Below are 24882 nucleotides of genomic sequence, written 5' to 3' on the forward strand. Positions count from 1 at the left end.
GAAGGTTCAAGGCAAACCAGATTTAAGACAAGATCATTCAATGAATTGTCTAAGGAACTATCCAAGAAACTGTCCAAGGAGCTGTCCAGCATTCCAGGTGGCTCAGCAAGCAGAGTCACCACCAGACACACCAGAGGTCCCAGGTTCAAGTCCAGGTCCTAACAGCTTGTATGCATGCCTGCCAACATCATGGCATGCTACTAATGAGACGATGGATGGTGTCCTGGGGTATCTCCTCCCAGATCTGGACCAGAGCATCACTGAGCTCCTGAACAGACTGAGGTGAAACCTGGCGGCACCGGATGGACCAAAACATAATGTCCCAGAGGTGTTCTTTTGGATTTAGGTCAGGTGAGCATGGGGGCCATTCAATGGTATCAATTTCTTCATCCTCCAGGAACTGGCTGCATGCTCTCGCCACATGAGACTGGGCATTGTCGTGCACCAGGAGGAACCCAGGACCCACTGCTGGTGAGCATAGGGTCTGACAATGGGTCCAAGAATTTCATCCCGACACCTAATGACAGTCAGGGTGCCATTGTGTTGCCTGTAGAGGTCTGTGCGTCCCTCCATGGATATGCCTCCCCAGACCATAACTGACTCACCACCAAACCGGTCATACTGAACGATGTTACAGGCAGCATAAAGTTCTCTGCGGCTTCTCCAGACCCTTTCACCTCTGTCACATATGCTCAGGGTGAACCTGCTCTCATTTGTGAAAAACATGGGGCACCAGTGGCGCACTAAAGAAATTACACTTTGCTACAATGGTTCATGCTCCATAGTTAACAGAGGACAGAATTAAAATTAGACTTGGGAAACTTAACATTAAATCATCGGGACCAGATGGCTTGCACCCAAGGGTACTTGGGGAACTCAGTCGAGTACATGCCAGACCACTGTTCCTAATTTTTACTGACAGTCTACTACCTGGAATGGTACCAGCTGATTGGAGAAAAGCCAATGTAGCACCAATATTTAAAAAGGGCCCAAAATACATCCCTGGGAATTACAGACCAGTTAGCCTAACATCAATAGTATGCAAGCTCTTGGAGGGGATGATAAGGGACTATATACAAGATTTTGGTAACTAAAACGGTATCATTAGCAGTAATCTGCATGGATTCATTAAGAATCGTTCTCGCCAAACCAATCTATTAACCTTCTATGAGTAGGTGAGTTGCCATCTAGATGAGGGAAGGCCCATAGATGTGGTGTATCTGGATTTTGAAAAAGCATTTGACACAGTTCCCCCACAAACATTTACTGTACAAAATAAGGTCCATTGGCATGGACCATAGGGTGAGTACATGGATCAAAAACTGGCTACAGGGGAGAGTTCAGAGGGTGGTGATAAATGTACTCGGAATGATCAGGGGTGGGTAGTGGGGTCCCCCAGGGTTCTGTGCTGGGACCAATCCTGATTAATTTGTTTATAAACGACCTGGAGAATGGGGTAAGCAGTGCAATCTCTGTATTTGCGGACAATACTAAGCTAAGCAGGGCAATAACTTCTCCGCAGGATGTGGAAACCTTGCAAAAAGATCTGAGCAAATTAATGGGGTGGGCAACTACATGGCAAATGAGGTTCTATATAGAAAAATTTAAAATAATGCATTTGGGTGTCAAAAATACGAATGCAATTTATACACTGGGGGGAGAACCTCTGGGAGAATCTAGGATGGAAAAGGAATGGGGGTCCTAGTAGATGATAGGCTCAGCAATGGCATGAAATGCCAAGCTGCTGCTAACAAAGCAAACAGAATATTGGCATGCATTAAAAAGGGGATTAACTTCCGCTCTACAAGACTGTGGTCAAGATGCAACTAGAGTATGCTGTCCAGTTCTGGGCACCAGTCCTCATGAAGGATGTACTGGAAATGGAGAGAGTACAGAGAAGGGCAACAAAGCTAATAAAGGGTCTGGAGGATATTAGTTATGAGGAAAGGTTTACTTTACTGTGAGAGCGGCAAGGATGTGGAATTCCCTTCCACAGGCGGTGGTCTCAGCGGAGGGGAATTGATGGTTTCAAGAAACTATTAGATGAGCACCTGAATGAACACAACATACAGGGATATACAAGATAATACTGACATATAATCACACACATAGTTTGGACTTGTGTCTTTTTTTTCAACCTCACCTACTATGTAACTATGTAAAGTAGTGAGTGTACAGCTTGTACAACAGTGTAAATTTGCTGTCCCCTCAACATAACGTTACACACAGCCATTAATGTCTAAACCCCTGGCAACAAAAGTGAGTACATCCCTAATTGAAACTGTTCAAATTGGGCCCAATTCTCCATTTGCCCTCGCAAGTGTCATGTGACTCGTTAGTGTTACAAGGTCTCAGGTGTGAATGGGGAGCAGGTTTGTTAAATTTGGTGTTATCGCTCTCACTCTCTCATACTGGTCACTGGAAGTTCAACATGGCACCTCATGGCAAAGAACTCTCTAAGGCAGTGTTTTTCAACTCCAGTCCTCAAGGCACACCAACAGGTCATGTTTTCAGGATTTCCTTTAGATGAAACAACTGTGGTGATTACTAAGGCAGTGAAACTGATCAAATCACCTGTTCAAAATAATGGAAAGCCTGAAAACATGACCTGTTGGTGTGCCTTGAGGACTGGATTTGAAAAACACTGCTCTAAGGATCTGAAAAAAATAATTGTTGCTCTACATAAAGATGGCATAGGCTATAAGAAGATTGTCAAGCCTCTGAAACTGAGCTGCAGGATGTAGGCCCAGACCATACGGTGGTTTAACGGGACAAGTTTCACTCAGAACAGGCCTTGCCATGGTCGACCAAAGAGGTTGAGTGCACATGCTCAGTGTCATATCCAGAGGTTGTCTTTGGGAAATAGACATATGTGTGCTGCCAGTATTGCTGCAGAGGTTGAAGGGGTGGGGGGGTCAGCCTGTCAGTGCTTAGACCATATGCCGCACACTGCATCAAATTGGTCTACATGGCTGTCATTTGAGAGGGAAGCTTCTTCTAAAGATGATGCACAAGAAAGCCCACAAACAGTTTGCTGAAGACAAGTAGATTAAGGACATGGATTACTGGAACCATGTCCTGTGGTCTGATGAGACCAAGATAAACGTATTTGGTTCAGATGGTGTCAAGTGTGTGTGTGGTGGTAAGGAATACAAAGACAAGTGTGTCTTGCCTACAATCAAGCATGGTGGTGGGAGTGTCATGGTCTGGGGCTGCATGAGTGCTGCCGGCACTGGGGAGCTACAGTTCAATGAGGGAACCATTAATGCCATCATGTACTGTGACATTCTGAAGCAGAGCATGATCCCCTCCCTTCAGAGACTGGGCCGCAGGGCAGTATTCCAAAATAACGACCCCAAACACACCTCCATGACGACCACTGCCTTGCTAAAGAAGCTGAGGGTAAAGGTGATGGACTGGCCAAGCATGTCTACAGACCTATACCCTATTGAGCATCTGTGGGGCATCCTCAAATGGAAGGTGGAGCAGTGCAAGGTCTCTAACATCCACCAGCTCTGTGATGTCGTCATGGAGAAGTGGAAGAGGACTCCAGTGGCAACCTGTGAAGCTCTGAACTACATGCCCAAGAGGGTTAAGGCAGTGCTGGAAAATAATAGTGGCCACACAAAATTGACACTTTCGGACCAATTTGGACATTTTAACTCACTTTTGTTGCCAGTAGTTTATACATTATTGGCTGTGTGTTGAATTATTTTGAGGGGACAGCAAATTTACACTGTTATACAAGCTGTACACTCACCACTCTACATTGTACCAAAGTGTAATTTCTTCAGTGTTGTCACATGAAAAGAGATAATAAAATATTCACAAAAATGTGAGGTATGTACTCACTTTTGTAAGATACTGAATATTATATGACTATATACATGCTCAACCATTATAAGATTTAAGTTTTTGTAGTTAAAATAGGCAGTATGGCACAAGGAAATGTTTTACTTCAAATGAAAATCTAAAAAACATTATTTTACATTTAAACAGATTGTTAAAAGTACTTCAAATAAAATATCAGTTCATGTTTCATATGACAAGCCAAGGTTCTCGGGGCATTGACATAAAAGCACTGGCTGTGAAAACATGTTTGTTGGCACCTGAGCCTCAGATGAGAGCACTCTAAACAGAACAGCTGTTCTACCAAATGAATTATGCAGCTGGACAGTTACAGAATCTGAAATCTTTTTCCGCATTCCTTCCCCCTCCCAACAGCTATAACCCCTCCCAGCAACCTGCACGCAGAATAGGCAATCCTAGCAATGCAGTTGGCATATCCGTGACTGCAGAAAACTGGGACGATGCAAAGCTGAATAGTCTTCACAGTGTGTCATATTAGATTATGTTATATATTGGTATTTTAGCTCGCTGAGCATCAAAGGTTTAGCAAGAAATACAGTATGTGCTTATATAAACACAGAGCATTTAATTGTTTTCCTTGTAATGTAAAACAAAAAGAAAATAGACTAAAACACATTGATATACTGTATGTGCTTTTTGTTTCTGAATGCACATTTTGAAAGAAAAATATTCAGCCTCTTATTTTCAGTATAACCATTCGGCGTTGCCTAATGTCAATCATATTTATACTCAGTTCTGCAACTGACAGTTGCAGTGAACATTTTTTTCTTTAACAGTATATTTTTCTAGAAAAGGTTGAAATTAGTGATGAGTTAAGCATAACTTAGGTTCGGTTTGGTGTGGGTTTGGTGAACTTTAGTGAAATCAAAGAGAGCCATATCTTAAAGTGTCATTAAACACAAAAACATTAGAAATCTCTTTACTTGTAATTTTCAAAAGGGTACATAAACGCATCCAGCGACTGGTGCTCAGATATAGAGGTAAAAAAGACACAATTGTGTAATACCGTATAAACTTTTTATTGAAAACCCCTCCCCTTTAAAATTGCACTTACAATATATAAAAAAATCAAAGGCTGGATGCGTTTATGTACCCTTTTGAATCTGAAGAAGTGGAGAGGCATTTTTGAGTTCATACAATGCTGTATATACAGTACCTTTTGGTAAGAGCAATTACAACAGGGGTGTATTTAGACCCAAAATTATCTTCACGCGTGGTGGTTCTGGTGGAAGGGGATGAGCATTTCAAGCTGTTGAGATCTCTTTTGCTTTTCTTAAAACACGGACTCTTGTTTCTTACCTGTTAATGATCTTCACCGTCTTCACTTTTTCAGATATAGGCCCAGATTCACGTAGAGCGGGGTATCTTTGAGCGGGCGTAGTGCATCTCATATGCGATACGCCGACGTAACATAGAGAGGCAAGAACAGTGGGCCAAATTCTCAAAACCATGTCTAAATTTAGGATTATCTAACTTATGTCATTTAAGTTACGGCGCCCTAAGTTGGTGTCGTAACTACCGTATTCTCAGTGCATTTGCGCACAAAACTGCGCCATCCTTAACTTAAGTTTCAATGCCTAAGGCGTGGTTATGGCAAGTGGGAATGAAGTGGGCGTGCTTCATTGTAATGAGCCGTGACCCCATGCAAATGAAGTGCCGGCCGTACTGCGCATGCGCGCGCGAATCTGGACCTCAATGCGCATGTGCAGAACTTTGGTCAGCGCAATCAGTGAGATAGGTAAAAGGCCAAGCGTACTTAGTTTGAAGATCGCCCTGTGTCTAAATAGCCCCAGTCAAACACACTTCAATTGCAAAAGTATTTCCCTGTGTTCCCTTCCTAAAGCAAGTTGCTTCTGCTTTGAACGTTTGTCAGTGTTTGTTGGTAAGATTGTTTTGTGAGAAAAGTGTTTGTGGAGTTGGAGGTTATAGTTGGTGTTTGTTTTTGATAATTTGTTTTTTGTTTAGATTTTTTGCCTGTTTGTTTTTCCTATTAGTATTTTTTTGGTTTTGTTTATATTTTTTGTTTTCCTTTTTTGCCTGTTTGTTTTCGAATTAATAGTAGCTGTCTGTCTATTTTTTATTTTGGCTTGTTTGTATTTTCTTTGGTGTGTGTGTGTATTGTTGTTTGTTTGTTGGCTGAGTTCCCTGTTGCTGGGTGTTGTCTGTCATGGCTCCCAAGCGCAGGAAGCTAAATTTTTCACCGGCAGAGAAGCATATACTTGCTCAGGGCGTCATTAAATTTGGGCGATTTCTCCATGGCCCTGAGAGCCACACCACCACCCCGGCCAGGAGGAAGGAGATCCTTCAAAAGATCACCGATCGGATCAATGCGGCGGGGGGGGGGAGACCAGGACCATCGCTGGAGTTAAAAAAAAAATCAATGACTTGAGGAGCGTGTCCCGGAACAAGCTGGCAACGCTGCATGCCCATACCAGGGGCACTGGAGGAGGGGGACCCTGCCCAGTCAGGATGAGTGAGGAGGAATGGGCAGTGGCCCAGTGTTTCCACCCACAGCAGGTGGTGGGCCTGCCTGGCTTTGACAATGATCCTCTTATGAGGACAGGTAATTTTTTGGAATTTCTATCTGGTGATTAGCATGTGTGGGTGGGGGAAGGGAAGATGTGCCAAGTGTATGGATCCAACAACCTGTGATTGTTTTGTGTCCTCCCCAGATGGCCAGGAGGTGGCAGCCCCATCAACCCAGGAGGTGCCAGCCCCATCAGCCCAGGAGGTGCCAGCCCCATCAGCCCAGGAGGTGCCAGCCCCATCAGCCCAGGAGGTGCCAGCCCCATCAGGTCAGGAGGTGGCAGCCCCATCAGGTCAGGAGGTTGCTGGCCCATCAGGTCAGGAGGTTGCAGGCCCATCAGGTCAGGAGGTTGCAGGCCCATCAGGGCAGGCTGCTGCACCACCCCCAAGACAGGCTCATGCAGAGTCCCAAGAAGGGCAGGATTCGCCATGGGAGGGGAGTGCCCACAACTCCCCTAATTTGGATGTTGAGTGGGAGGAGGATGAGGGGGAGGAAGATGACAATATTCTGATTGGGCAGGAAATAATGATGGGCCAAGATATGACTTTTGAATCATCCCCTGAGGGAACCCCACAGGCGCCCAGAAGTCAGGCCACCATCATGGGTCGCCCCTTCCAACCCTCCTCCAACATGCAGCAGCACCCATGGCTCACTCCAACTCCTCCTCCAAGGCCACAAGCCTCAGGGGCAAGTAGGATGCCGACCCCTGAAAACAGGGGGGGGTTGGTGCGTCTGCCGGTCAGTCTGTTGAGGGACAATGTCCGGCAGACCCGCAGTCTGTCTGCAATACAAAAAACTATCAGCAAGGTGGAGCGCAGCCTGGGTGCAATGAGGGAGTCACTGGGTGACGTGGCCACCAACTCCGTGGGGGTCATCACCTGTTTGTGGGACCTGAGGAACGCCACAACAGGTGTGGCCCAGGAGGTGACTGCCCTCACCCAGGCTGTGCAGGCCAATACCCGGGCTGTGCAGGCCAATACGGCTGCCATAACTTCCTGTCTGACAAGGATAGCCGTTGCCTTGGAGGGAAGGCCAGCAGGAGGACAGACACCAGGGGAGGCTGCTTCCTCCCCTGTACAGTCCCCCCGCCCTCAAAATACTCCCTCCCCTGCACAGTCCCCCCCCCCTGAAAATACTCCCTCCCCTGCACAGTCCCCCCCCCCCTGAAAATACTCCCTCCCCTGCACAGACCCCCCCCGTGAAGATCCCCCAGTTGGCCGTGGCCGTCCCCGTGGCCGTCCCCGTGCCCGTGCCCGTGGGCAGCCCAGAAGGAGCACTCGGCAACATCCTTAAGTTGCAGGGGTACTTTTTTTTTTTTTACACTGTACTTATGATTTGGTATATGTGTGTGAATGATGTGTGAATGTGGGGGGATGGCATTCCTGAAAACATAAGGGTGTCACCCTCAGTTTTGGTGGAGTAGGGATCCCCAGGACCAGGGAGAAGTCATCCTAGGTTCCTGAATGGTGTATGAATGCACAGTGACATAATTGGAGCCGTGGCGGGGCGTTACTGCTCCCAAGTACCAAAGGGGGGGGGGGGTACTTGGATCTAATCCAATTCTATGTGCATGTGATGTGTCTGTGCTAGGGACCACAGTGACGTGCATTCATGCATTCTCATTGTGAGATAATTAATGTGCGTTTTGTAAATCAAAATAAACATTCTGTTTGGCATATAAGTAATGTGCATTTATTTAGCAAAATAAAGATTTAAAGGTCACATAATCTCTGTGATTTGGTCTTGGCAAATCAAAAACAAAAATTGTATTAGGATGCATTTACTGGGCAAAGATGCCTTCAGACAGTTGTGTCCTGATAGCCTGGCCCTCACCAGACCGGGTAGAGGGGTTTGGGGGGGGGGGGTTGCCTGGGTGGGGGGTTAGGTCAGGAGATATCTCCACATGCATGCCCCTTCTTAATGCAAAATTGTGCAGTATGCAACATGCACCAATAATTTTGCACACAAAGTCTGGGGAATACAATAGTGTACCCCCAGTCTTGTCCAGGCATCTGAATCGTGACTTTAGCATGCCAAAAGTCCGCTCAACTATAGCCCGGGTCTGGACGTGCACCTCATTGTATTTTCGTTCTCCGGGTGTTTGGGGGTTCCGAAAGGGGGTCATCAGGTGGGGTCCCAATGCATATCCTGAGTCACCTGTAAGGGAAAAGACAGGAGAATATTAGTCATGCATGTGCCCCTTGTGATGTCTCCATCATGGGGGGGGCATACCTGACACCAATGTCACTCACCAATCAGCCAGCTGTCTCCATACACGTTCATCTCCAAGTCTCTGTAGATCTTGGTCTGCCTTAGTATGAAGCTATCATGGCACGAGCCGGGAAACTTGGCACAAACGTGCCAGATGAGGCCATGTGCATCGACAATCATCTGGACATTGATTGAATGCCAGCCTTTCCTGTTTCTGAACAGGTGTTCAGTATCATGGGGGGGCTGGAGTGCCACATGGGTGCAGTCAATCGCCCCGATGATCTTAGGAAAGCCAGCAATATTATAAAAGTCTGTCATTGCTTGCACACGCTGGTCCTCCTGGGTGGGCATGACAAACTGATGGCTCATGCGCCGCAGTATGGCAGGGACCACCTGATGTAGGCATTTACTCATGGTTGACTGCACCATCCCAGCCACACCTCCAGATGCTCGCTGGAAGGAGCCACTCGCTAGAAAATGCAGTGTTGCCATAACTTTTTCCAGAGGTGTCAGGGCATGGGAACGTAGGGTTGGGGCGATTAGATCCTCATGAAGGAGTTGGGTAATCTCCAGGATGGCCTCCCTATCAAATCGGTAGTTGCCAATGACCTCATAAACTGGCATTTGCCAAATATCACGGCGTGGCCGATAAACACGCGCCTGTGCCCTCATCCTCCTCCTCTGTGCCCTCCTCCTCCTTTGTGCCTGTAAGGCAGCAAGTGCCGTCAAAATCATTGCTGGTCCTGGCATTTTTCAACAACAAACTTCACAACTAGAGCTGTAACTCCCTTCTGCAAACCCTTCCACAGCATGTGTAAAATTAGGGCTGGTTTTATAATGTGGAAATTTAGTCAGAAAAACTAACAGGTGCGCACAGGGCGGAAAATACGGCACACACACTTAATTCTGAGAATCGCCCTAACTCCCTCATTTGCATCTTTGCCTATCAAAAACAGCGGCGAGCCTAGCGTAATTTGCGCCCGGGAATGCGCAGGTGTAACTACTTTAAGTACGGCTGAAAATACGGAAATCTTTGCTTAAGTCATTTTGACGATCGCGCGCAAATATACGCGCCGTGTAAAATTAGAAAAATGGAGTTAAGTCTGCGTATCTCTTTTGAGAATTTGGGCCAGTATTCCCAAAGCACTTGCTCCCTAAGTTACGGCGGCGTAGCGTAAATGGGCCGGCGTAAGCCCGCCTAATTAAAAGTAGGCAGGTAGTGGGCGTGATGTATTACAATGAAGCGTGACCCCATGTAAATGAAGGGCCGAACGAACGGCGCATGCGCGCGCATGTTCAGAATCATGTTGCATATACTCCCTAAGATACGACGGCTCAATGCCTTCGACGTGAACGTAACCTACGCCCAGCCCCATTCACGTACGACTTACGCAAATGACGTAAAATCCGACGGCTGTTCCGACGTCCATACCCTAACATGACTTACACCTGCTATTTGGTGGTTTATCTTTACGCCGGACGTACGCCTTATGTAAATGGCGTAGCTTACTGCGACGGGCGCAAGTACGTTCGTGAATCAGCAAAAAAAAACATATATATATATATATATATATATATATATATAATGGCCCAGATTCAAGAAGCACTTGCGCGGGAGCAAGAGTGATTTGCGCCGCGCAAGTACTGATTTGCTCCCATGCAAATTTGCGGCTGATTCAATAAACCAGTTAAGCCTGAAATGCGGCCATTTTCCCGCGCACGCAGCCTAGCTGCTCCTGCGCAATTTTCGCGCAATTTTGCGCGGGGTGTAAGTTGCGCCTTCATGGAATTCCCTCAGCGAATATGCAAATTAGGTACTGCCGATGATTCAGAAACATGCGCGTGTGATGCGCATCTTGCGCTAGAAGCGCGCAAGCTTTTTTCCCCGGGCAAACTTGCTCCTGCTAAAAGCAGGGGCAAGTTAGCAAAAGATGGCCAAATGTCATCTGAAGGAGCGCGCAACTTCAGCAGCACCTAGACAGACGAGCTGAACAAGCAGAGCACCCACATTTTCGGGACCTCACATCTGTGCACCAACATGCCAGGGGCAGCTATGGTTCTTGATATTATATTGACTGAGCCGACTCGTAGGAGGGCACGGGAGAGGATTTACAGAGGGCGCTACAACCTTTTTCAGATGAGTGATAATGAGGTGTATCGCATGTTTCGCTTCAGCCCTGAAGTCATCCTTGAGTTGGTAACAATCCTGCAGGATGACATCAGCAGCCCGACCCATCGGGGACAGGCAGTGCAGCCACTGGTGAAGGTAGTGGCAACCCTTCATTTTTTGTCAAGTGGCTCATTTCAGCGCACAGGTGGAATGGTGGCGGGGATGTCCCAATCCAGCATGAGCAGGTGTGTCCACCAAGTGATCCCTGCAATACTCAGACGAATGGGCACACAATTTATCAAACCAACCACGGCTGACCTGCGGCAGAAGGCAATCAGTGATTTTTATGGAATAGCCAGATTCCCACGCCCTGTGGGTGCAATAGATTGTACCCATGTGGCACTACGCCCCCCCCGGCTCCTCGAGCATATCTACTGCAACAGGAAACATTGGCATTCGATAAATGTGCAGATGATTGTGGATGCACATGGCCTCATATGGCATGTCCGTGCCAAACACCCAGGGTCAAGCCATGACAGTTTTATTTACCGACACAGCCCCATCCCAACCGAGTTTGACCAGAACATGTATGGAGACAGCTGGCTGATTGGTGAGTGACATGGGTGTCAGGTATGACTGCCCCCCCCCATGATGCACACATCACAAGGGGCACATGCACGACTAACATCCTCCTGTCTTTTTCCTTCCAGGTGACTCTGCATATGCCCTGGGTCCTCACATGATGACCCCATTTCGTAACCCTCAAACACCAGGAGAGGAAAGATATAACGAAGCCCATGCACGTACCCGTGCGGTGGTGGAGCGCACATTTGGCATCCTTAAATCTCGATTCCGATATCTGGATAAATCAGGGATGACCCTGTTGTATTCACCCAACTTTGTGTGCCAAATCGTCGGGGCATGTAGTATTCTCCACAATTTAGCTCAAAGAAGGGGCATGCACATTGAGCTACGCAATGACCTTACCCCCGAACCACACAACCCCCCCCCCCCCCAAGAAACACTACCGGATCTTCTGAGGGAAGAGCAATCCGGAATGGTCTTGTGGAACGTCTCTTTGCACATTAAACACACCCTGATCTTGTCACAAGTATAATGCATGTATGCACACCACTGTAGTCCCTAGCACACACCCGACACATGCACCCCAAATTGGATTAGACCCAACAATACCCCATGGTATTAGGGAGCAGCAACGCCGCGTCAAGGCTCCAATTATGTTGCTGTCCATTCATACACCTTTCACATGGCAGAGGGTGACACCCCTTTTCCAGCAGGAGTGCCACCCCCCCCCCCATTCACACACCAGTCACACTGTAGTATACACTCCTCACCGTGTGTAGGGACTACAAATAAATATAAAAACTCATATCCTGAGCATATATAAAAAAAAAGAACCTCATATCCTGAGCATATATAAAAATAAAGAACCTCATATCCTGAGCATATATAAAAATAATAAAAAAATCATATTCTGTAGAAAAAAAAATGTAGACATTAAATTATTTTTTTGTTTTTTTCTTTGGGCCAAGGGTGCCCCGGCTCTGGCTCCTCAATCTCCGTGGTGCGGAGGAGGCATGGGGTGGGGATTGAGGGGGGGGAGGATCATCAACCCCTACTTCCACACTCCTCGCCGGTGGTGGCTGCATGCCCTCCATGGCGTTGGCCAGGCGGGCGAGGATGGTGTTGGTCTGGGCCAACATCCTCATTTGGCGGGTGGTGGTATCCCGCTGATGACGGCGGGTCATTCTCCCCTCCTCCCGCACTGCAGCGGTGTTGGCCTGCACAGCAGCGGTATTGGCCTCCACCGCAGCTGTCATCCTGCTTAATAATGCGGGTGTGGTCTCCTGAGCCACCAAGCAGGTGACTATGGCCTTGGTGTTGCCACGAATTTCCCCCAGGCTCTGTGAGACATGTTTGTCCCGGTCCGCATGCAGGGTGAGGGCATGCTGCACAGAGGTGGAGGTGGATGCCATGCTGTCCGCCAGACGACGCACCTCTCCCACCATGGCCCCTATATGGCGGGTCTGCAGGGCCTGCTCCTCCAGCAGACCGTCACGGAGGCTGGAGGATATATGCCTCGTTTTCGACTGAGCCTTCCTGGGAGGAGATGCTCGGGCACGGACAGAGGGAGAAGGGGAGGGGTCCACAATGGAGGGGCTTGCCCTGGAGGGGCTTGCCCTGGAGGGGGATGACGTGCTGGGCGGGGGGGGTGGTGGGTTGCTCAGGGATGGTGGTATCCTCCTGGAGGGAGCCAGAGTCCTCCTGGATGAGGAAAAAGGAATCCTCCTCCAATACCACTTCCTCCTCCATACTTGGCCCCGGTAGGATCTCCTCCTGGACCAACATAGACAGAATGTCCATGGGGCCTGACTGTACCCCTGGCTCTGGTATGGATGGGCTGGGTCGACCCGCAGCCGAAGACGGCCCAGCTTCATCTTCCTCATCACCACCTGTGGATGACACCAAAATGAAATAGTTTGCTGGTGCAACACACTGCTCACATGTTCACTTCTACCCCCTCCCATGATGCACAGCAGATATGAAACAAAATTAATACTTCCATCTTCACTTCTACCCACAAATATGTTCACTTCTACCCCCTCCCATGATGCACAGCAGATATGAAACAAAAATAACTTACCATTCCCCAAGTTCCCAACAGTGGAGTCGTACCCTTCAAGTCCCTCCACCTGCTCCTGCACAAACGTTTGGGCAATAAGCTGCTCCTCCTGATTGAGCCGGATATTACATCGCGGCCCACCTCCTGTGCCACCGGTATATTTTCTTATAAGAGCCAGTTTATCCCGGACCCTGCGCCTCATATCGTTGAGCTTTTTCTGGATGTCATCCCAGGTACGCTCTTCATTACCCAGGGCATTGATGTCCAGGGCTATGGCTTCATATATAGCCCTCCTTTGGGCAACGGTGGTGTTTGCCCGCTGGGCACCAAATAGAAGCTCTTTATGTTGCTGGAGTGCAGCAATTAAAATGTCCATCTCCGCAGCCACAAAGTTTGCCTTCCTTTTTTTGGTTCCTTTAGGAGGTGCCATCTCTTGAAAATGGGCTGAATTTCCTTGCTCAGGGGGGGTAGGAAAAAGCAGGATGAAATTCAGCAAAGAACCTGCGCAAGTCTGCTCCTATTTATTTGCTCAATGCAAGCAGCTGAGCATGATTTGCCCTGAAATTATGCTAGGCGCAGTTTGACGCATGCGCAGACGGCAGCGCTCTAACTGCGCATGCGCGTGCCCGGCGCAAACCTCTGCTGAGCCGAAAATTCCTCATTTACATAGGGGCACACCCACTTTGACTTGCACGGCCTTGCGCCCTCAGCTTTGCCTTAAACAGGAGCAAATTAACTGAACAAACGATTCCTGAATCAGGTGGCAATTTGGCAAAATTGCTCCAGCGCAGAGAAATTCAGCTGAGCAGCTCATGTGTAAGTAATGGGCAAATCTACCTAAATCTGGGCCAATATGTTTTTAAGTAGCGCCACCTTGATATGTAATGTGTTAATGCATTGTATGTTGTATTGCTATAAATTTGCCTATCAGTAGATGGGATAAGGTGGCAGCTTTTTAGCATCACTGGGCTAGATTCAGGTAGATGGGCGCATCCTTATTCCGGCGTAGCGTATCTCATATGCGCTACGCCGGCGTAATTTTGTGAGGTTAGTATAGTATTCACCAAGCACTTGCTCGTTACGTTGCGCCGGCGTACCGTAAATTTGAAGGCGCAAGCCGGCGTAAGTGTAAGTGGGTGTGCCATTATGCAAATGATGGGCTGAACGTGGAGCAGTGGATTACGCCCGGCGTATCATAGACGGAGCATGCGCAGTCACGTGGACGTATGATCGCTTCCCTGTGCGCACAACTACGCTGGTCCAACTTCCTGGGATACGCCGGCCCACCGGCTTACGCCGAGCGCATAAATACGCCCAGACATGCGCCCGTGCGGCGCAAAATTACATCTGCTTTTTTCCCCCCCTGAGCAAGGTAATTTTGTCTGGTCTGGAGATGGCACCTCCTCAAGTGGGCAAGGAGAAAAAGAGGAAGCACAACTTCAAGCTGAGATGGAGATTATGTTGGCGGCACTGACTCAATACAATGCCTCCCTGCATGGTGCCCAACGTAAAAATACCACCAAGGCACAGAGGAGGGAAATTCTTGAAAAGATCGCCCTGGATGTTAATGCCATTGGCAACGAGACCCAGAGTTGGGATGACATTCAGAAGAAGCTGAATGATATGCGACGTCGGGTCTGGGACAAGTTGGTCCTGATTAAAAAGCATGCCAGTGGCACCGGAGGAGGACCAGCCTGTGCATTGCGATTGACACCTGAGGAGGAGATCATTGCCAGGTGTCTTTCGCAGGAGCAAGTGGAGGGCGTTCCGGGATATGACTTCACTGATCGGGACTTGGGGACAGGTAAGTGTGTTTTATCCTCCATTCGGTGTGGAGCATGTGAGGGGGTGGAAGGGAACATGTGACAAGTGTGTGGGTCCACCAACATGTGTTTTTTTCGTGTCATCCACAGATGTGCTGGATGAAGCTAGGCCGTCGTTGGCTGTTGTGCGACCCCCACCATCCCCGGAACATACTGAGGCTCAGTCGGCCCCCCTGGGAATCCTGGGCATGTTGGTGAAGGGGAGTGCCCACACCTCGGCTCTTGAGGTTGTTGTGGAGGAGTCTATTGATCTCCACCAGGAGGACTCCATCTACTTAGAGGAGGTTTCCAGCATCCCTGGACTCTCCACCACCTCCCCGACCATCCGGTCTACCCCATCCAGGGAAACCCCATCCCGGTCTTCCCCGTCTGGACGGGCCCAAGCCTCTCCTTCCCCCAGGAAGGCTTTAAGGAAGACGAGGGGTGTACCCGGAGCCCTGCAAGAAGGGCTGCAGAAGGAGCAGGGCCGGCAGACCCGCCATATCGGGGCTATGGTGGGTGACCTGCGACGTGTGGCGGACAGCCTGGCCTCCTCGTCCAAGTCCCAGGCTGCATGCGATAGCGACATGCATGGTGGAGCAGCAGGCTGCAACAGCAGTCCTCACGGAGGAGGTCAGGAGGTTGGCAGGGGCTGTAGATGCCAACACTGCTGCTGTGCATGCGGAGGGGAGGCAGACCCGGCGGCACCAGCACCACAATACGACCCGCCAGCTGAGGATGCTCGCACAGACGAACTCAGTGCTCACCCGCCTCGCCATCGCTATGGAGGGCAGGCAGTCACCACCTGCCAGGAGTGACCGAGCAGGGGATGATGCTCCTCCCACCCCAGGCTCCCTCCCGCCAACTGAGGAGCCAGAGCCGTGGCAACAGCCTTGGCCCACGTAAGAGCACATGAGTGCTCGTTTTCTTGTTAAATTCTGCTCAGATACTATTTTTTTTTATTCTGCTCAAAGTATGAGCTTTATTTTTAAAGTTGTAGTTCCTACACACGGTGAGGAGTGTAAACTACAGTGTGACTGGTGTGTGAATGTGGGGGGGGGGTGACACTCCTGCCGGCAAAGGGGTGTCACCCTTGGCCGTGTGAATGTGGTATGAATGTTCAGCAACATAATTGGAGCCTTGGCATGGCATTGCTGCTCCCAAGTCCTGCTTGGTGGACTTGGGCTAATCCAATTTGAGGATGTGGGGTGTGTGCTAGGGACCACAGTGGTGTGCATGCGTGCATTCCCCTTGTACCATGATGAATGTGTTTGTTTAACGTGCAAAGATACGTTCCACGGGGCAACTCCTGACTGCTCTTCCCTCAGTAGACCGGGTAGCCTCGGTTTGGGGGGGACTGTTTGGTTGGGGGGTAAGGTCATCACGTATGTCAATCTCCAGGCCCTTTCTCATGGCGTAGTTGTGTAGAATGCAACATGCACCGATGATCTGGCACACAAAGTTTGGGGAATACAACAGGGTACCCCCGGACTTATCCAGGCATCGGAAACGGGACTTCAGGAGGCCAAAGGTGCGTTCCACCACTGCACAGGTACGTGCTCTCCTGTGGATTGGGGATTCCGGTATGGAGTCATGAGATGGGGTCCAAGTGCATATGCCGCATCACCTGGAAGGGAAAAGACAGGAGGATGTTAGTCGTGCATGTGCCCCTCATGATGTCTGCATCATGGGATCAGACAGTCATGCCTGACACCCATGTCACTCACCAACCAGCCAGCTGTCCCCATACACGTTCCGTTCAAATTCTGTGGAGATGTGGCTTTGACGGTATATGAAGCTGTCGTTGTCATGGTCTTACCTCCTTGCTGGCTTCTTATCACTGACATGTGCTGGCAGCCATCTTGCTTCTTGGGGTTCTTATAACTTACCACACCCTGCGGCTCCTCCTTCCCACTGGGAGGAGCTGGATGCTCAGCATATATATATGAGGGCTGCTGCAGCATTCCCTTGCTTGGGCCTCTCGTCTACACTCTCCCATGATTGTGCTGCTTGCTCTTGGTTACCAACCCGGCTTCCACGGACTATCCTTCTGGCTCCTGATCCCCGGCTTCTTTCGGACTATCCTTCTGGCTCCTGATCCCCGGCTTCGTTTCACCACCTCTCTCTGACTACGGACTCCGGCTTGGCTGACTCCCATTCCTGGCTATCGACCCTGGCTCCGGTGACTCCCTATTTCATTTATCCGTTGTTGTACGTCTGATTCATGCTTCCGTGACATTAGGCCCAAGCCATGAATTCTGACGGTACAGGGCCACCTTCGCTACCCATTCTGGTTGCCAGACTGGATCAGCAGGATCACATGCTGGGTCAGTTCGCTCAGGCGTTGCAAACCCTGCTTGCACGCACGGCTCATCTCGCTCCTATTGCCGATAGGCCGGTTGTCGCTCCTGGGTCCGCTCCTACTGCCACTCCGGTTGTTGCGCCAGAGTCTACCCCGACACCTGTTGTTGCGCCTGCGGTGTCTCGGGGTATGACCGGCTCTGCCCCCCTCCCGCAGCGCTTTGGGGGAGAGCCAACTCAGTGCCGAGGTTTCCTTAACCAAGTGGGCATTTATTTTGAGTTGCTGCCACATGCCTTTCTCACTGAGAGATCGAAGGTGGGCTTCCTGATCTCGCTGCTCTTGGACAAGGCCTTGGCCTGGGCAAGCCCCTTATGGGAGAACAACAATCCGGTGGTTGCCGAGTTTTCCGGTTTTGTTGCTTCTCTTCGGAAGGTGTTCGATGTACCGGCTCGCTCTGCCTCTGCTGCAAAGCTCCTTATGTCCGTCAGACAGGGTTCACAATCGGTAGCCGAATACGCCATTGAGTTTCGTACCCTGGCAGCAGAGGTGGGCTGGAATAATGAGGCTCTGGTCACTGCTTTCTCCCATGGTCTCTCGGATGCCTTAAAAGATGAGGTTGCGGCTAAGGACCTACCAGTGGAGCTCGAGGCTCTTATTTCTTTCCTGATATTGATTGACACCAGACTCAGGGAGAGACCTTCCTTTAAGGAGAGCCTGCGAAGGCCTCCTAACAGATTGGCGCCTACGTTTGCTGTCCCACCCGTGCCTCCCTCTCCTCCCACCCCTCCTGGGGTTGACTTGCCTGGGGGTGAGCCCATGCAGCTGGGGTTTGCTCACCTGTCCAAGGGGGAGAGGGCATCCCGGAGACGCGAGGGCCGATGCATGTACTGTAGTCTCAGCGGGCATTTTCGGTTGTCATGTCCGAACCGTCCGGGAAACGCTCGCACCTGAGATCCTGTCGGGGGCAGATCTTGGGTGGAGTCTCTTCTTCCCCGGTTTCCCGTGCTGATAAACCACTGATCACCGTTTTTCTCTCCTGGGTCGGGGGCTCGGTGACGACTCAGGCGTTGGTGGACTCTGGTGCTGGTGGATTTTTCATCGATAGTAAATTTGCTGCCGCTATCTCCATTCCTCTGCAGGCTCGAGTTTCCCCGCTGGTTCTCGAGGCGATAGACGGCAGACCCCTCCAGCCGTCGCAGGTGACTCATAAGACCCTTCCAGTGGAGATAGCCATTGGGGCCGTTCACAGGGAGTCGGCCTGTCTTCAGGTCATTTCGTCTCCACACTACTCGGTGGTCTTGGGGTACCCCTGGCTCCAGAAGCATAATCCGACTTTCGATCGCAGATTGGCCGAGATCCTCTCGTGGTCACCACAGTGTGGGGCTAGTTGCATCCATGGGCCTGTCAAGTTGTTGTGTACCTCCTCAGACTCTGTGTTGCCTCCTGAATACGAGGGGTACCGGGATGTATTCGATAAGGTGCGCGCTGGGTTCCTACCTCCGCACCGCCCATACGATTGTGCCATAGATTTACAACCTGGTGCCATTCCTCCTCGTGGCAGGGTCTATCCACTGTCGGTTGCGGAGAATGAGGCCATGGAGGAGTACATGATGGAGGCGCTTTCCCAGGGGGCACATTCGCAAATCCTCTTCCCCGGCAGGGGCTGGATTTTTCTTTGTAAAAAAGAAGGGCGGAGAATTGAGGCCTTGCATCGACTATAGGGGCCTAAATCGCATCACGATTAAGAATGCATACCCGATTCCGTTGATTTCCGAGTTGTTCGATCGTCTCAAGGGGGCCACGGTCTTTACCAAACTCGGCCTGAGGGCGGCATATAACCTTGTAAGGATCAGGCTGGGGACGAGTGGAAGACCGCGTTCAACACCAGGACCGGTCATTACGAATCCCTGGTTATGCCCTTTGGGTTGTGCAATGCGCCCGCAGTCTTTCAGGAATTTATCAACGATGTTTTTCGTGACCTGCTGCAGCAGTGTGTGATGGTCTATTTGGATGATATCTTGGTATACTCTGAATCCATGGAGGCCCACATTCTGGATGTGTTGCAACGGTTACGAGAGAACAAGCTTTTCGGTAAGCTTGAGAAATGCGAATTTCACCGGTCCCAGGTAACCTTCTTATATTTCAATATTTTTATTGAAGAAAATAACAGAATAGTCGGCATACACAGGCCAATCATTAAACAAATAACATTTCCAATGAAGGAAAACATAAAATAGAAATAATAGCAATTCTATTCATTACACAGTATTAAGGCCTTGTAAATAGAGATACAATAAAAAAAAAAAAAAAAACCCAAACAGAGACAGGCCAAAATCACCGCAAGCCCCAATAGGAGCTTGGGCACCATTATACAATCTAACACAAGTAAATTAAGAGTCAAAGAGCAATCCAGGTAACCTTCTTAGGTTACATCATTTCCGCAGAGGGGTTCTCCATGGACCCTGAGAAGGTTTCGGCAGTTTTACAGTGGCCCCAGCCCAGTGGTTTTCGTTCCCTGCAGCGCTTTTTGGGCTTCGCCAATTATTATCGGAAGTTCTTTAGGGACTTCTCCATGCTGGCCAAGCCTCTCACAGATCTGACCAGGAAGGGGAGTAATTCCCATGTCTGGCCGGCCGAGGCCACCCGGGCTTTTGAGGCTCTAAAATCTGCCTCTGTGTCGGCTCCAATACTGTCTCATCCCAACCCTGGGTTTCCCTTTGTTCTCGAGGTGGACGCGTCTGAGACGGGAGTAGGCGCCCTTCTGTCTAAGCGTCGGACACCAGAGGGTCCTCTGCTTCCCTGTGGGTTTTACTCCAGGAAACTGTCTCCCGCGGAGTGCAACTACCAGATTGGTGACAGAGAGTTGTTGGCCATCGTGCAGGCTCTCAAAGAGTGGAGGCACTTGCTCGAGGGTTCGGTGGTTCCGGTTCTCATCCTGACGGAACACAAGAATCTGACTTACCTTTCGGAGGCTAAGAGATTGAGACCCCGTCAGGCCAGATGGGCTCTGTTCCTGTCACGATTTAATTATATGGTCTCCTATTTACCCGGTTCCAAGAACGTCAGGGCGGATGCCTTATCACGTCAATACTCCGAGCTGTCCAGGGAGGAATCGTTACCGACTTCGGTCATACCTCCAAATCAGATCCTGGCCCAATCTGGTGCTCCCTCTGGGAGACCCAACGGCAGATGTTTCGTGCTCAGTTTTTTGCGAACCTACCATAACTCCAAAACCGCGGGGCATCCTGGAAATAATCAGCTGTCCTTGGCTGTTTCATGTTTGTTCTGGTGGCCTTCTCTACGTGCTGACATTACCGCATATGTAGCGGCATGCTCTGTTTGTGCCCAGAATAAGTCCCCTCGGCACCTTCCGTTGGGCCTTCTACAACCCATTACCACTGGGGAGCGCCCATGGTCACACCTTGGGATGGACTTCATTGTGGACCTTCCTGCGTCCCGAGGCCATACAGTCATTCTCATGATTGTGGATCGGTTTTCCAAAATGTGCCACTGTGTTCCACTCAAGAAATTACCTTCTGCACAAGGTTGGCCACGGTTTTCGCCAGGGAGGTCTTCCGGTTGCCCAAAGAGATAGTGTCGGATCGGGGAAGTCAGTTTGTGTCCAGGTTCTGGCGTGCCTTTTGCTCCCAGTTGGGCATTCGACTCTCCTTCTCCTCGGCCTACCACCCTCAGTCCAATGGGGCCGCAGAACGATCCAATCAGGCCCTGGAGCAGTTTCTTCGTTGCTATGTCTCCGATCATCAGGACAATTGGGTTGACCTTCTGCCATGGGCTGAGTTTGCCAGGAACATGGCGGTTAACTCTTCCTCTGGGACGTCTCCCTTCATGGCCAATTATGGGTTCCAACCTGCCGTGTTACCGGAGTCATTCTCTCCCCAAGATATTCCGGCTGTGGAGGATCACCTTTCCGCTCTACGTGCTTCTTGGGTACAGATCCAGAGGTCCCTCGAGGTCTCTGCGCAGCGCCAGAAACTCCAGGCTGATCGCAGATGGGCGCCTGCTCCTTCCTACCAGGTCGGAGACCGTGTATGGTTGTCCACTCGCAACCTCAACCTTCGAGTGCCCACTCCTAAGCTGGCTCCTCGCTTTGTTGGTCCCTTCTGAGTGCTTCGCAGGGTAAACCCGGTTGCCTATGCCCTTGCGCTCCCACCTGGCATGCGGGTCTCCAATGTGTTTCACGTTTCCCTGTTGAAACCACTGGTGTGCAATCGCCTCACCTCCTCGGTTCCTCGGCCTCGTCCGGTCCAGGTGGGCGATCATGAAGAATATGAGGTGAGCGATATCCTGGACTCACGCTTGGTCCGCGGTCGGGTGCAGTTTTTGGTCCACTGGCGTGGTTATGGTCCAGAGGAGCGTTCCTGGGTTCCCTCCGCAGATGTCCATGCTCCTGTCTTGCTCCGAGCCTTCCACGTGCGCTTCCCCCAGAAACCGTTTTTTGCGCCGCGGAGGAGGGGCCCTTGAGGGGGAGGTACTGTCATGGTCTTACCTCCTTGCTGGCTTCTTATCACTGACATGTGCTGGCAGCCATCTTGCTTCTTGGGGTTCTTAGAACTTACCACACCCTGCGGCTCCTCCTTCCCACTGGGAGGAGCTGGATGCTCAGCATATATATATATATATATATGAGGGCTGCTGCAGCATTCCCTTGCTTGGGCCTCTTGTCTACACTCTCCCATGATTGTGCTGCTTGCTCTTGGTTACCAACCCGGCTTCCACGGACTATCCTTCTGGCTCCTGATCCCCGGCTTCGTTCGGACTATCCTTCTGGCTCCTGATCCCCGGCTTTGTTTCACCACCTCTCTCTGACTACGGACTTCGGCTTGGCTGACTCCCATTCTTGGCTATCGACCCTGGCTCCGGTGGAAGACTCTGCTGACTGTTTGATCATCCGTTTGGACTTTAACCTTGCTGTTTGGTTTTTAACCTCTTGATCACTGGGCACTTAAACCCCCTTCCTAACCAGACCAATTTTCAGCTTTCGGTGGTCTTACAATTTGAATGACAATTACTCAGTCATACAACATTGTGCCCATCTGAATTTTTTGCCCTTTTCCCCCCACAAATAGAGCTTTCTTTTGGTGGTATTTGATCGCCTCTGGGTTTTTTATTTTTTGCGCTAAAAAAGAAAAAACACTGACAATTCTGTAAAAAAACAAAAAAAATCTTGTTTCTGTCATATTAGCGGGTATTGCGGAGTATGGGGGGGTTATTGCAGAGTATGGGGGGGTTATTGCAGAGTATGGGGGGTTATTGCAGAGTATGGGGGGGTTATTGCAGCGTATAGGGGGGCTATTGCAGAGTATGGGGTGGGGGTTATTGCAGAGTATGGGGGGGTTATTGCAGAGTATGGGGGGTATGGGGGTATTGCAGAGTATGGGGGGTTATTTCAGAGTATTGATTTTATTGCAGAGTATTGCGCAGGGAAGGATGGCTGGATCTGTGACTGCATTTGTCACAGATCCAGCCACAGCAGCTGCTGCTGCCTCCGCTCTCCCCCCTCTCCTCTCACACTGTACCGATTGGTACAGAGAGGAGAGGGAGGAACCGGCGTCATTACATGACGCCGGTTTGTTTACAAGTGATCGCTCCGTCATTTGACGGAGCGATCACGTGGTAAACCGCCGCTATCAGCGGCGATTTACCGCGATCTTTGATGCGCCGGGTCTTCTAGACCCGGCGCTCACAGATGATTCCGGGAGGGGGCGCGCGAGTGAAGGATTCTGGGAGGACGTCCCAGGGACGTCCTCCCAGAATAACTCCACCGCGCTGTAGACGTCTTTTGTCAATGGCGCGGTGGGGAAGAGGTTAATAAAGCCTTCCTATTTCATTTATCCGTTGTTGTACGTCTGATTCATGCTTCCGTGACAGTCGTGGCAGGACCCTGGGTGTTTGGCACGGACGTGCCATACAAGGCATTGGGCATCGATTATCACCTGTACGTTGATGGAATGCCAATGCTTTCGATTGCAGTATATGTGCTCTGTGGCACGGGGGGCCGTAGTGCCACATGTGTGCAATCAATGGCCCCCACGGTTTATGGGAATCCTGCAATTTGATAGAAATCCGCCATTGCCTTATTCCGCAGGTGCTCCTGGGTGGGTTTGATGATGTGGTGGGACATGCGTCTGAGGATTGCGGGGACAACCTGGTGCACACATCTGCTCATGGTGGATTGTGACATCCCAGCCACAACTCCACTTAGAGATACGACAGTCGCATCTATGCGGCTGATTCATAGAATCAGGTTCCGCATAGATCTCCCTTAGATCCGACAGGTGTAAGTGACTTACACCGTCGGATCTTAGGCTGCAATCTCCCGCCGTCCGCTAGGTGGCGCTTCCATTGGTATACGCGACAAATATGCAAATGAGGAGATCCGTCGATTCAGAAACGAATGCCCGCCCGTCGTTTTTTTTTACGTCGTTTGCGTTCGGCTTTTCCCGGTGGATAGTTACCCCTGCTATATGCGGCGTATCCTATGTTAAGTATGGCCGTCGTTCCCGCGCCGAGTTTTGTATTTTTACGTCGTTTGCGGATACAGATGGACGTAATTTACGCTAACAGCCGAAACCAGTGACGTCCTAGCGACGTCATTGGGAGCAATGCACGCCGGGAAAATTCGCGGACGGTGCATGCGCAGTTAAATCGGCGCGGGGACGCGCCTGATTTAAATACTACACTCCCCCTAGCCGCGGAATTTGCGATACGCCGCCGCAAGTTTTGAGGTAAGTGCTTTCTGAATACAGCACTAGCCTCTCAAACTTGCGCCGGCGGATCGTAAATCAGATAGATTACGCGGATCTAAAGATCCGCTAATCTATCTGAATCTACCCCAGTAGCAGGTAATAGCACCATGTGGACAGAATTAGAGGCTGAAATTATGAAAGTATTTAAAAATAAAAGTTCCCTTCCTACTGCCATAGCATGCAAACAAAAGTCAGAAGAGACTGTAGTTGAGTTCTGGAAAAGGTTTCATGAAAATTGAACAACAGAAGCTGGATTAGCTACAACTACTGATGTGGGAACTTTGTTTATTCAAACTTATATGAATAATCTGAAGCCCCAGTTCGCCTTGATGGTCAAACAGATGATATCTGAATGGACCACAAAGACGATTGACCAATTTCAGGAAACTTTAATACAGAAAGAAGCAGCGGGATGTTTTGATGTAATAAGAGAGAAAGCTGACAGGCAGGAATGGTAGTTATAGATTTGTTTAAGACCTTCGAGCTGTAAAAAAAAAATGGTGTGCGCCTATAGTGCCTGATGTGCCAATCACTCTCTTATCTCCATACCACCCGATGCAGAGTATTTTTCTGTGATTGAGTTAACAAATGTATTTTTTTGCGTCCTTGTGGATGAGGAGACACAGCCAATCCTTGCTTTCTGTTTTGA

The sequence above is a fragment of the Rana temporaria genome, chromosome 7 (assembly GCF_905171775.1).
Source record: "Rana temporaria chromosome 7, aRanTem1.1, whole genome shotgun sequence".
NCBI classification, from domain to species: domain Eukaryota; kingdom Metazoa; phylum Chordata; class Amphibia; order Anura; family Ranidae; genus Rana; species Rana temporaria.